The sequence below is a fragment of the Schistocerca piceifrons genome, chromosome 11 (assembly GCF_021461385.2).
Source record: "Schistocerca piceifrons isolate TAMUIC-IGC-003096 chromosome 11, iqSchPice1.1, whole genome shotgun sequence".
NCBI lineage: Eukaryota > Metazoa > Arthropoda > Insecta > Orthoptera > Acrididae > Schistocerca > Schistocerca piceifrons.
Genome location: NC_060148.1, coordinates 16,742,076 through 16,755,694, shown reverse-complemented (window position 1 = coordinate 16,755,694; position 13,619 = coordinate 16,742,076). Strand labels below are relative to the sequence as shown.

General features: G+C 42.5%; 1 protein-coding gene across 1 annotated transcript in view; it reads left to right on the top strand.

The window, feature by feature from the left end:
- The first annotated feature begins 4,577 nt into the window (after nucleotides 1-4,577).
- LOC124720411 (partner of bursicon) overlaps nucleotides 4,578-13,619 on the top strand; it is a 32,439-nt gene continuing 23,397 nt past the window's right edge. The window contains exon 1 of the mRNA XM_047245760.1: nucleotides 4,578-4,629. The gene's annotated coding sequence lies outside the window, so the exon portion shown is untranslated. The remainder of the gene's footprint in view (nucleotides 4,630-13,619) is intronic.

Genomic DNA, 13,619 nt, shown 5'->3' with positions numbered 1-13,619 from the left:
AATGATTGTGAACAACTTTCTTGCTCCTAAACTGATGAGGCTTTGTGACTTGGCTCTCCACAAATGACTTTCACATATTTTTCGTGGACATATTTTGTGAATTCTGTTAGGAGGGGTGTTCAATAAGTATTGTGAATTGTGTTTTATTCATCTCATGATGTACATTTGCAATCCATTTGGTTTACGTACATGAGACATGTCAACAATTTATAATACAGTAGCTTCTCATTATATATACTCTCTTATGAAACTTGTTATTAACAACCAAACCCAATTCAAAAGTAATAGCAGTGTGAATAACTACAATACTAGGAGAAAGGATGATCTTCACTATTCAAGATTAAATCTAGCTTTGGCACAGAAAGGGGTGAACTGTGCTGCCACTAAAGTCTTTGATCACTTACCAAATAGTATCAAAGGTCTGGCAGATAACCAACAAGTATTTAAGAAGAAATTAAAAGAATTTCTGAATGACAACTCCTTCTACTCCATAGAGGAATTTTTAGATATAAATTAAGGGGAAAAAAATTATTTAAAAAAATAAATAAATAAAAATAAAAAAACAAACAAAATAAAAAGTTGTTATATTAACTTAAGTATGTTGTTAAATTAACTTAATTATGTCATGTATTGGAAAATTTGACTCGTTCCACATCATTACGAAATATCGTATTCATGATCCATGGAACTAGTATTAATCTAATCTAATTACAATATAGAAGGTATTGTGCCTCCTCCATTACACAGAATATCATCACACACACACACACAAATTTTCACTTATACTGTTTGTATAGAAAACGTGCTACAAAGATATTATCTATCTTACAAAGATATTATATGTCTTTGTAGCATGTTTTGTAAACAAACAGTGTAAGTGAAGATTTGCACATTACCTTGTAACTTCGAAAATACGCTAGAGAGGCGCAACACCACACAAGCCAACATGTTAATGTAAACAAGTGCACCTGAAACTACGCAAAATTACGAAAGGAATTTTAACAGAATAAATAATCAGAATTTTTTCTCACAAAAAGCCCTGTCATTCTACGTAAGCAGCTAACTAAATAAAATTGCGGACACCAAGTGACACACACGCCAATGTAACAATGCTCTGTAAGAGTGAGACTGGCAGGAAATGTAATGTAAAACTCAACTTTACATAAAATGAATCTGATGTTAATTCTCAAATGCAACCCCTAGCTAGGAATTAACTGTGTCCTGACTGCAATTTTAAACTGGTTCTAACTACACTCATGCTCATAAATTAAGGATAATTGCAGAATGTGGTGCCACACAACGTGGCACTACACGAAACTGGCGCTAATAGCATAGGCACGTAGGGAACACACACGACACAGATCTGTAAGTCCACGGTATTGGTGATAAGTTGAGAAAACCATCCCGAAACACATGTGCTACAAAACGCCACTGTTTCCTGCGCATGTACCCCGACACCAATATGGGATATGATCGCCATGCACACGTTCACAGGTCGCACAACGGGTTGGCATACTCTGGATCAGGTGGTCGAGCAGCTGCTGGGGTACAGCCTCCCATTCTTGCACCAGTGCCTGTCGGAGCTCCCGAAGTGTCGTAGCGGTTCGCAGACATGCAGCGATGCGTCGACCGAGAGCATCCCAGATGGGGTTTAGGTCTGGAGAAGAGGCAGGCCACTCCATCCGCCTGATGTCTTTTGTTTCAAGATACTCGTCCACGATGGCAGTTCCTGTCTGTCTGTATCTCCTCCATGTCCGAACAACATCCCTTTGGTTCACTCCGAGACGCCTTCCATTGTTGAGAGCCCTTCCTGGCACAAAGTAACAATGCGGACGAGATCGAACCGCAGCAATGACCGTCTAGGCACGGCTGAACTACGGACAACTATAGCCGTGTACCTGCTTCCTGGTGGAATGACTGGAATTGATCGGCTGTCGGACCCCCTCTGTCTAATAGGCACTGCTCATGCTTGGTTGTTTACATCTTTTGGCGGGTTTAGTGACATCTCTGAACATTCAAAGGGACTTTGTCTGTGATACAATATCCACAATCAACGTCTGTCTTCAGGAGTGCCGGCCGCGGTGGTCTCGCAGTTCTAGGCACTCAGTCCGGAACCGTGCGACTGCTACGGTTGCAGGTTCGAATCCTACCTCGGGCATGGATGTGTGTGATGTCCATAGGTTAGTTAGGTTTAAGTAGTTCTAAGTTCTAGGGGACTCATGACCTAAGATGTTAAGTCCCATAGTGCTCAGAACCATTTGAACCGTTTGAATCTTCAGGAGTTCTGGGAACCGGAGTGATGAGAAACTTTTTTTGATGTGTTTAGTAGGAAAATCAGATGCCGGACTGAGATTTATTGGGAGAATGTTAAGAAGTGTAGCTACCGAGGCGCTTGTTCCACTGATTCTTGAGTATTGGTCATATACCTGGGGTCGTCATCATGCGGGACCGACAGAAGACGTAGAGAAGCTCCAAAGAAGAGCTGCATGTTTCCTCACGGAAACGCAAGAGCGTTACAGAGATGCTCAACAATGTCCATTGGCAGACGTTTCAAGATGGGCGTTATAAGTCACAGGGAACTTTACTACCAAAATTTCGAGAGAGCACTTTTCGGGAAGAGTCGTCCAACAGATTACTTTCTCTAACATGCATCTCGAGAAATGACCACAAGGAGAACACTCTAGACATTGAAGCTAACATACATTCATCTTCTGATGTTTCATAGTTCAGTGGCTGTAAAATTGTTTTGAATTAGAGATCAACGTGTTGAGGTAATTCACATGTGATAGTTCAGATGCGTTTTGTTCATGAGGATTGCATACAGTCTACGTAATAATGCACGCTGATAGATCAGACACAGAAATTTCATATGCAGTACCAATAATGTTCACATACAGCCACTAGTCAGCATAAAGTTATGTTAAGTACACAGCCTAAACGCGTAACTGAAATGTAAAAATAAGCGAAAAATACACCTATTCAAAAAAGCAGATAAAAATTCACTTGACGCCTTCATGAGAGACAATCTCCACTCATTCCAAATTAATAATACAAGTGTAGACCAGATGTGGCACAAATTCAAGGAAATAGTATTGGCAGCAATTGAGAGATTTATACCAAATAAATTAACAAACGACGGAGCTGATCCTCCTTGGCACACAAAACGGGTCAGAACACTGTTACAGAAAAGACGAAACAAACATTGCATATTTAAACAGACACAAAATCCCAAGACTGGCGATCTTTCACAAAAGCTCGAAACTTAGCGCGGACTTCAATGCGAGATGCCTATAAGAGTTTCCACAACGAAGCTTTGTCTCGAAACCTGGCAGAAAATCCAGATTCTGGTCGTATGTGAAGTACGTTAGCGGCAAGAAACAATCAGTGCCTTCTCTGCGCGATAACAATGGAGATACTATCGAAGACAGTGCTGCCAAAGCAGAGTTACAACACAGCCTTCCGAAATGCCTTCACAAAAGAAGACGAAGTAAATATTCCAGAATTCCAATCGAGAACAGCTGCCAACATGAGTAACGTAGAAGTAAATATCCTCGGAGTAGTGAAACAACTTAAATCACTTAATAAAAGCAAGTCTTCTGGTCCAGACTGTATACCAGTTAGGTTCCTTTCGCAGTATGCTAATGCATTACCTCCATACTTAACAATCGTGTACAACCGTTCGCTCGACGAAAGATCCGTACTCAAAGACTGGAAAGTTGCACAGGTCACATCAATATTCGAGGAAGGTAGTAGGAGTAACCCACTTTATTACAGGCCCATATCGTTAACGTCGATATGCAGCAAGATTCTGGAACACATATTGTGTTCGAACATTATGAATTACCTGAAAGAAAACGTCTATTGACACACGATCAACATGGGTTTAGATAACATTGAAACATTGTTCTTGTGAAACACAAATAGCTCTTTATTCACATGAAGTGTTGAGTGCTATTGACAAGGGATCTCAGATCGATCCCATATTTCTGGATTTCTGGAAGGCTTTTGACACTGTCATGTTCATTATAATTATCCGGGCTGTAATGCCGCGGTAGGTTGTGTACTTTTATGTTGTAATTGTACGTACTGAGACGTTCCATGACCATGGAGGTTTGCTCTTGAATCTGGTCCTACTGCACTTGACGTGTAAATAAAAAGAAATATAAAACATCACGTGAACGGGTGTATCAGCTTTAGACCGCTGGGGAGGTTAAAGACCGTTTGTGCTACAAGCGAGCTCTGGTGCCTGGGAAGCGGGGGAGTCGGAGAGGGGTGTGAGAGTACAGGAAGAGGCGGCGGGGGTGGGTGTTTCTGGATCGCAACATCTTCGCCGCGGGGTGCCGCTCTGCTAACAGCGATTGCCTCTCGGCACCCCTTGGCGCCCGAGCAGCTGCCTGGCTCCCATCCCCCACTCCAGTGGGTCAGGACGCCACAGGTGTCCGCTGTCCACTGCTGCGCTGCGCATGCGCGGACACGTGACTGTCCTCGAAGGCGCGTGGTGGGGAGTAGCGGGGGACTGTGGCGCGCCTAATATAAATACTTGCGCGGAGGCGTTCTTCGATCACTTGCTTCGGCGAACGATCCGAGGTCTGTGCTTCTCTCGTCTGCGGAGCAACCCCAACAACTGAGGTGAGGTAACACTGATTATGCATTTCAGAGTTTATTGAGCTCCATTCATCATCATCACAAGTGTTCTGACCCTGGGGCAGGTCTTCACATGTCGCTCTCCATGCAGTCCTGTTCTCTCCTATCGTTTTCTCGTAATTGTTTTCTGTCCTTATACTATCCACTATCTGGTATCTTCCCGCCCTCTACTTCTTCTTCTTCTTTTTTTCCATTCATCATCCCTTCCATAGCATCCATCAATAAACAATTTCCTCTCATCCAGTGTCCGAGCCAATTGTGTTTCCCCTTCCTGATTATCTCTATAATTTCAGTGTCTTGCCCCACTTTTCTCAACTCCTCCAGACTTTTCACTTTGTTCATCCATTTGATCTTTTCCATCCTTCTGCATACCCACATCTTCTTATTTCTTCCTCTTTCCTGAATGTCCACATCTCAGCTCTCTATAGTGTCACACCCAATATGAAGCACTTTGCCTGTCCCTTTTTCAGCTCCCTGTCCATGCATCCACATAGAAGATCCCTCTTCTTGAATGACATTTTCACTCTGCAGCAGAGCATGCGCTGATATGAAACTTCCTGGCATGACGGGGCGTGAGTTGTGTTTGGGTAGCTCAGTTGGTGGAGCACTTTGCCGTGAAAGGCAAAGGCCCCGAGTTCGAGTCTCAGTCCGGCACACAGTTTCAATGTGCCAGGAAGTTTCATATCAGCGCACGCTCCACTTTAGAGTGAAAGTCTCATTCTGGAAACGTCCCCTACACTGTGGCTAAGCCATGTCTCCGCAATATCCTTTCTTTCAGGAGTGCTAGTTCTCCAATGTTCGCAGGAGAGCTTCTGTAAAGTTTGGAAGGTAGGAGACCAGGTACTGGCGGAATTAAAGCTGTGAGGACGGGGCGTGAGTCGTGCTTGGGTAGCTCAGTTGGTAGAGCACTTTGCCGTGAAAGGCTAAGGTCCCGAGTTCGAGTCTCGGTCCGGCACACAGTTTTAATCTGCCAGCAAGTTTCATATCAGCGCACACTCCGCTTTAGAGTGAAAATCCCATTCTGGAAACATCCCCTAGGATGTGGCTAAGTCATGTCTCCGCAATATCATTTCTTTCAGGAGTGCTAGTTCTGCAATGTTCACAGAAGAGCTTCTGTAAAGTTTGGAAGGTAGGAGACGAGGTACTGGCGGAAGTAAAGCATTGAGGACAGGGCGTGAGTCGTGCTTGGGTAGCTCAGTTGGTAGAGCACTTTGCCGTGAAAGGCTAGGGTCCCGAGTTCGAGTCTCGGTCCAACACACAGTTTTAATCTGCCAGGAAGTTTCATCCCTTTTCTTATTGAATGCCTCCTTGCCAATTGCCGTGCTTTCATGTCCTTATTGATTCTCATGTGTACTGTAATTATGTTTCCCAGACTTCTGAAAGCAGTAACTTGTTCTGTATCTTTTTGTCCTAACTTTATAGTTGTTCTTACTTTTCTTGCACTTATCACCACAATTTTTTTTTCCTTACCAATTCTCATCCTGAATTCCTCATAGGTCTTACTCAATTCTTGTAGCATTCCAGTTGTAGTTTTTTCGCTCTCTGCCAATAACACCGTACCATCTACACATTGAATGCTTTCTATTCTCCCACCACCAACCCAATCTCCTCTTTTTAGTTTGATGTGGATTAAATTAGTTTAAGAAATACAGCAACCAGTCAGTTTTTATTTACTTTTGTATACCCCAATACATGTTTTGGGCTTTCGCACATTTTCACTTGGCATAGTACGTGCATATGTCTTCATTAGCACATCATTAATTTGGCATACTACATATTTATATCCTCATTAATACATCGACTGCATGAAGTTGATGTGTTAATGATAGGAAAATGAAGATTGAAATATGTATTACGTCAACTGAAGTTGGGCGAAAACACGAAACTCTTAGTGGGACGAATAAAAATATGTAAAAAGTGGCCAGTTGCTGTTTTTCTTAAAGTAACCAAGGTGGGTGGTTCTGGCTAGTTGTGCTACAGTATTTCAGGTCCATTCTTGGCCATATAGTGTGGCTGGGTACGAATTCCACTTGCAGGTTTTTGGTGGAGGGTACTTACAATGGTGGTGACTACAAATGTTTTACGTATCATGTGCCACAATCACAAGTTTCTTAAAAAAAACACGTCCACTTTCAACCTCGTCTGCATCACGGATCACAGTCATTTATTTCAAACAAACATCTGATTTAGGTGGTGTGCCATTATCAAGAGCTTATTCATATGTCCGGCCACTTAAGTATACAAGCGCTGATACAGCAGACTATAACAAGAAGAGTGTTGCATGCTAGTGTTATTTAGACCACTGACGAATGAAATACTGTTCATGTTCGAGTCTACTACACTAACTGTTGTATATCTAAACGGCCGTGTAAAATTACGAACGGAGGAGCTGCTGTGTTGTTGTTGTGGTCTTCAGTCCAGAGAGAGGTTTGACACAGCTCTCCATGCTACTCCATCATGTGCAAGCTTCTTCATCTCCCAGTTCCTACTGCAACCTACATCCTTCAGAATCTGCTTAGTGTATTCATTTCTTAGCTCTCGAAAATGGTACGTCACCGAAATGAGCACATCGTGTCAGATAAATGACTTTTATCATAATACAGGCAAGGCAGAAATCGGAACAGTCGTTTTAACGCCAGGAACATTTTGTACCGAGTTCGTTCTCCGAACATATACAGCCTGAGATCGGTTCAAAATATCAGAACGAGGTTTTCGACAAATGATAGTACGAAGGGCGCCAATAATCTTTTTGCACGTTTGATGTTCTTAACTCTAGTGTCAAACGAGATATTGAACAAATCGGCGTTTTTTTAAAATAATAATGAAACAAGCGTTACCAAAAATGAAGACACGTTAATAGGATTCGTCGAGGTGGAAGAGGCGTGCAGCGTTGTAAAATGGTGTAGGATTTTCGAAATTTCGAGAGAAACAGGAGTGCGCTACGGGGAATGATGGATGACATACAGTATGTGCAAAAATCAACAGGTAGCAGTAGGAAGGAAAGATCAGGAAGAAAGCGCTCACATTAAAAATGATGAACACAGGGATGTAATCATTCACCCCCTCCACTGTTCAGTCTATGCATCTAAGAAGCAACTACGAAAATAGAAGGAAAGCGCAACAGTGTGTTTAAAAGTCAGGGTGAAATGGTATCTGTGGCCAAATTCGCAGACGACATTGCCACTCTCAGTGAAAACGAAGAAGAATTACGGGACGTGTTGAATGGAATGAATGCGAACACAATAAGGATTGAGGGTAAATCGAAGAAAGACGAAAGTAGTGATGGGCTCATATTGAAGCTGGTGCTGACCGTTTTGAATACCGCACTGGAAGACGAATTATGTATCTTTTCAGAACCAAAACTCTTAAACATGCGTGCGATTCAGCAGCTACATAAAATTGAAGAGGTTGCAAAAATCAGACAACCAGTTGCAAATCAAACGTTTATTTAACCCTTGACCTAGTTTTCGGTATGTATAAAAATATCTTCTTCAGAAGGAGTGGGCCCCAAAAATGTATATAAACTGTTACAAATTATTTTTACATACGTAACCTGAATCGAAAGAACTGAGTCGAAACAAGGCCCGGGAAGAGACAACTCTACCATCTGGTGAGCAAGATATATGAGACATGTGAAATACCCTCAGACTTCAAGAATTTCAATCCCAAAGAAAGCAGATGTAGACAGACGTGAAAATTACCGAACTGTCTGTTTAATAAGTCACGGCTGCAAAATACTAACGCGAATTCTTTACAGACGAAGGGAAAAAGTGGTAGAAGCCGACCTCGGGGAAGATCGGTTTGGATTCCGTAGAAATGTGGGAACACGTCAGGCAATACTGACCTTACGACTTATCTTAGAAGAAAGATTAAGAAAAGGCAAACGTACGTTTCTAGCATTTGTAGACTTAGAGAAAGCTTTGGACAATGTTGAGTGGAATACTCTCTTTCAAATTCTGAAGGTGGCAGGGGTAAAATACAGGGATCGAAAGGCTATTAACGATTTGTACAGAAACCAGATGGCAGTTATAAGAGTCGAGGGACATGAAAGGGAAGTAGTGGTTGGGAAGGGAGTGAGACAGGATTGTAGCCTCTCCCCGATGTTACTCAATCTGTATACTGAGCAAGCAATAAAGAAAACAAAAGAAAAATTCGGAGTAGGTATAAAAATCCATGGAGAAGAAATAAAAACTTCAAGGTTCGCCGATGACATTGTAATTCTGTCAGAGACAGCAAAGGACTTGGAAAAGCAGTTGAACAGAATGGACAGTGTCTTGAAAGGAGGTTATAAGATGAACATCAACAAAAGCAAAACGAGGATAATGGATTGTAGTCAAGTCGGGTGATGCTGAGGGAATTAGATTAGGAAATGAGACACTTAAAGTAGTAAAGGAGTTTTGCTATTTGGAGAGCAAAATAACTGATAATGGTCGAAGTAGAGAGGATACAAAATGTAGACTGGCGATGGCAAGGAAAGCGTTTCTGAAGAAGAGAAATTTGTTAACATCGAGTATAGATTTAAGCGTCAGGAAGTCGTTTCTAAATATTGAAGAGGTTGCAAAAATCAGACAACTGAGTATGGAAGTGAAACATGGACGATAAATAGTTTGGACAAGAAGGGAATAGAAGCTTTCGAAATGTGGTGCTACAGAAGAATGCTGAAGATTAGATGGGTACATCACATAACTAATGAGCAGGTACTGAACAGAATTGGGGAGAAGAGGAGTTTGTGGCACAACTTGACTAGAAGAAGGGATGGGTTGGTAGGACATGTTCTGAGGCATCAAGGGATCACAAATTTACCATTGGAGGGCAGCGTGGAGGGCAAAAATGGTAGAGGGAGACCAAGAGATGAATACACTAAGCAGATTCAGAAGGATGTAGGCTGCAGCAGGTACTGGGAGATGAAGAAGCTTGCACAGGATAGAGTAGCATGGAGAGCTGCATCAAACCAGTCTCTGGACTGAAGACCACAACAAGAACAACAACAAAATATTAATAATAGAAAAATATTTGTAAGGTAAGCGTACTGACTTGTTACATCACTACATTAGCTGAAACCGTGCCGCTCTCGTGTGTTAGAAAATCGTTATAAAAACCAGAAACACCACATGTAATGGGTTTAGGTAGTAGCCAGATTACTTTCAGCGTACGTCAGAATAAATGCACAAATGTATTCACGCACTGGTAAAGGCTCTTGGCTACATCAGGTTATAACAGGAGTCCAAAAAAAGAAAATATTTGCATAACGTAAGTATTCACCATGCCAGAGACAAAGGCCAAATGTTTAAAGGTGCAGGCTCAAGTGATAAGGAAAAATTGGGATGCAGGGGGTACTAAATACAAGCGGGTAACAACTACACTTTGCTTGTGTTGATCATCACGATTTTACATTAAAGTAAGAATGAAAATTTCTTCTACAAGTACGCACTACGTAAAAAAATCTGTAATACATTTCCTGACAGGGTAATATTGTACGTAAATGCAGCGTTTCCGAATCCAAAACGTTCGTTTTTTTTCTCAATTATTCCTGTAGCTAGTGCTCACAGATGGAACAGACAACTGCCAGTATTTACAGTTTTCAAACTGCGATCGGCCGTGGATTACTTTTACTACAATCCTGAAAAAAAAGAGACCATTGATATTGTAATTCAGTTTCCTTTTGTCTGGCTTAAAGGTCATTGTTGCAGTCAAAATTGATGACTTCATAAAATAAATGAACATGTCAGTGAGTGTTAAAGTCATCGTCTGGGCGCCATTACGGGACCTGTGCTACATTTCATTTCCATGGGAAACAGCACATCACTAGCAAATCCCACTACAGATATTTTAGGGATGTTAAGTTTCCGAACTTTCACCTCGTACGGGCCAGAGAATTGTTGGATTAAAGCGCATTTCTTGGAAAGAAGACGTCACGCGGGAAGACGTCATTGCCGTCGGGGCAGACATTTAAATCTACGTGCGCAATTCACAACCAAGTGCCTGGCAGAGGGTTCATCTACCACCTTCACACTGATTCTCTACCTTTTACGTCTACGTCTACATTCACACCCTGCAAGCCACCCAATGGTGTGTGGCGGAGGGCACTTTAAGTGCCACTGCCGTTACCTCCCTTTCCTGTTCAGGTCGCGTATGGTTCGCGGGAACAACGACTGCCGGAAAGCCTCCGTATGCTCTCGAATCTCTCTCTAATTTTACATTCGTGATCTCCTCGGGAGGTATAAGTAGGGGGAAGCGATATATTCGATACCTCATCCAGAAACGCACCCTCTCGAACCCTGGACAGCAAGCTACACCGCGATGCAGAGCGCCTCTCTTGCAGAGTCTGCCACTCGAGTTTGCTAAACATCTCCGTAACGCTGTCACGCTTACCAAATAACCCTGTGACGAAACGCGCCGCTCTTCTTTGGATCTTCTCTATCTCCTCCGTCAACCCGATCTGGTACCGATCCCACACTGAGCCGGCCGGAGTGGCCGTGCGGTTCTAGGCGCTACAGTCTGGAGCCGAACGACCGCTACGGTCGCAGGTTCGAATCCTGCCTCGGGCTTGGATGTGTGTGATGTCCTTAGGTTAGTTAGGTTTAAGTAGTTCTAAGTTCTAGGGGACTGATGACCTCAGATGTTAAGTCCCATAGTGCTCAGAGCCATTTTGATCCCACACTGATGAGCAATACTCAAGTATAGGTCGAACGAGTGTTTTGTAAGCCACCTCCTTTGTTGATGGACTACATTTTCTAAGGACTCTCCCAATGAATCTCAACCTGGCACCCGCCTTACCAACAATTAATTTTATATGATCATTCCACTTCAAATCGTTCCGCACGCATACTCCCAGAAATTTTACGGAAGTAACTGCTACCAGTGTCTCCTTAATCATTTATGTAGATCAGGAACACCAGATATTACTTCTGTTTTACTCGACCACTTTGCGTCAGTTACTACGAACTGTGACCGCTCTGACGCGAAAACACGAATCCAGTCGCATAACAGAAACGATACTCCATGGGAACCCAATCTGATTTAAAGTCGCTTCTGAGGACTAGTATAAAAAGCCGTCTGGAAAACTAAAAACCAGGAATCAATCTGGGATCGCCTATCGATACCACTCATTACTTCGTGCGAATGAAGAGTTAGTTGTGTGTTCCGCAAGAACGATATTTTCTGAATTCGCTGGGCCATAACAGAATGGCCTTTATCAAAGACCTTTATGCCAGTGTTTATACCTTTTTTTTGGCCCGTACTGTCGCTAGAATGGCTACCCATATGGCATTAATTCGCGCGGCTTTTGTTTGGCTGATCATCGTATAGTGAGAACGAGTGAACATTGTACATCAAGTTGCGATTTTCTCTTATTGCGAAAGGTGACACCAGCAAGTATTTTTAAACGATTTTGCTGCCTAATCATGCCACTGACTTTCTCTTATAGAACTGGGGAAAAGTTGCCCAAATTGTACCAATCTGAGATTTCATTTTTTTTATACCGTAAACAGTAAGTCACGAACGTATTTAAACAGTGCCACCCTCAACTGTACGATGCTGTTGTTGCCATTTCATTTAAAGAGTGGCAATTTGAGAAAAATAAACACGCTTCAGTTAATTTACTAAACATCCCCATCTGGAACAAATTAGTCCATGCATCAATAGTGCTACTTTTACAAATTATAGCCCTGATCTCAGAGGAATGTACCGGTCTAAGTTTCAGAAAATGTTCCATAGTTGCAAAAGTTCAAGGCAATCGTAAAATGCGTTTTAGATAGGTACGTGCCGAGTAAAACTGTGAGGGACGGGAAAAACCCACCGTGGTACAACAACAAAGTTAGGAAACTACTGCGAAAGCAAAGAGAGCTTCACTCCAAGTTTAAACGCAGCCAAAACCTCTCAGACAAACAGAAGCTAAACGATGTCAAAGTTTGCGTAAGGAGGGCTATGCGGGAAGCGTTCAGTGAATTCGAAAGTAATATTCTATGTATCGACTAGACAGAAAATCCTAGGAAGTTCTGGTCTTACGTTAAATCAGTAAGTGGCTCGAAACAGCATATCCAGACACTCCGGGATGATGATGGCATTGAAACAGAGGATGACACGCGTAAAGCTGAAATACTAAACACCTTTTTCCAAAGCTGTTTCACAGAGGAAGACCGCACTGCAGTTCCTTCTCTAAATCCTCGCACGAACGAAAAAATGGCTGACATTGAAATAAGTGTCCAAGGAATAGAAAAGCAAGTGGAATCACTCAACAGAGGAAAGTCCACTGGACCTGACGGGATACCAATTCGATTCTACACAGAGAACGCGAAAGAACTTGCCCCCTTCTAACAGCCGTGTACCGCAAGTCTCTAGAGGAACGGAGGGTTCCAAATGATTGGAAAAGAGCACAGGTAGTCCCAGTCTTCAAGAAGGGTCGTCGAGCAGATGCGTAAAACTATAGGGCTATATCTCTGACGTCGATCCGTTGTAGAATTTTAGAACATGTTTTTTGCTCGAGTATCATGTCGTTTTTGGAAACCCAGAATCTACTATGTAGGAATCAACATGGATTCCGGAAACAGCGATCGTGTGAGACCCAACTCGCTTTATTTGTTCATGAGACCCAGAAAATATTAGATACAGGCTCCCAGGTAGATGCCATTTTCCTCCACTTCCGGAAGGCGTTCGATACAGTTCCGCACTGTCGCCTGATAAACAAAGTAAGAGCCTACGGAATATCAGACCAGCTGTGTGGCTGAATTGAAGAGTTTTTAGCAAACAGAACACAGCATTTTGTTATCAATGGAGAGACGTCTACAGACGTTAAAGTAACCTCTGGCGTGCCACAGGGGAGTGTTATGGGACCATTGCTTTTCACAATATATATAAATGACCTACTAGATAGTGTCGGAAGTTCCATGCGGCTTTTCGCGGATGATGCTGTAGTATACAGAGAAGTTGCAGCATTAGAAAATTGTAGCGAAATGCGGGAAGATGTGCAGCGGATA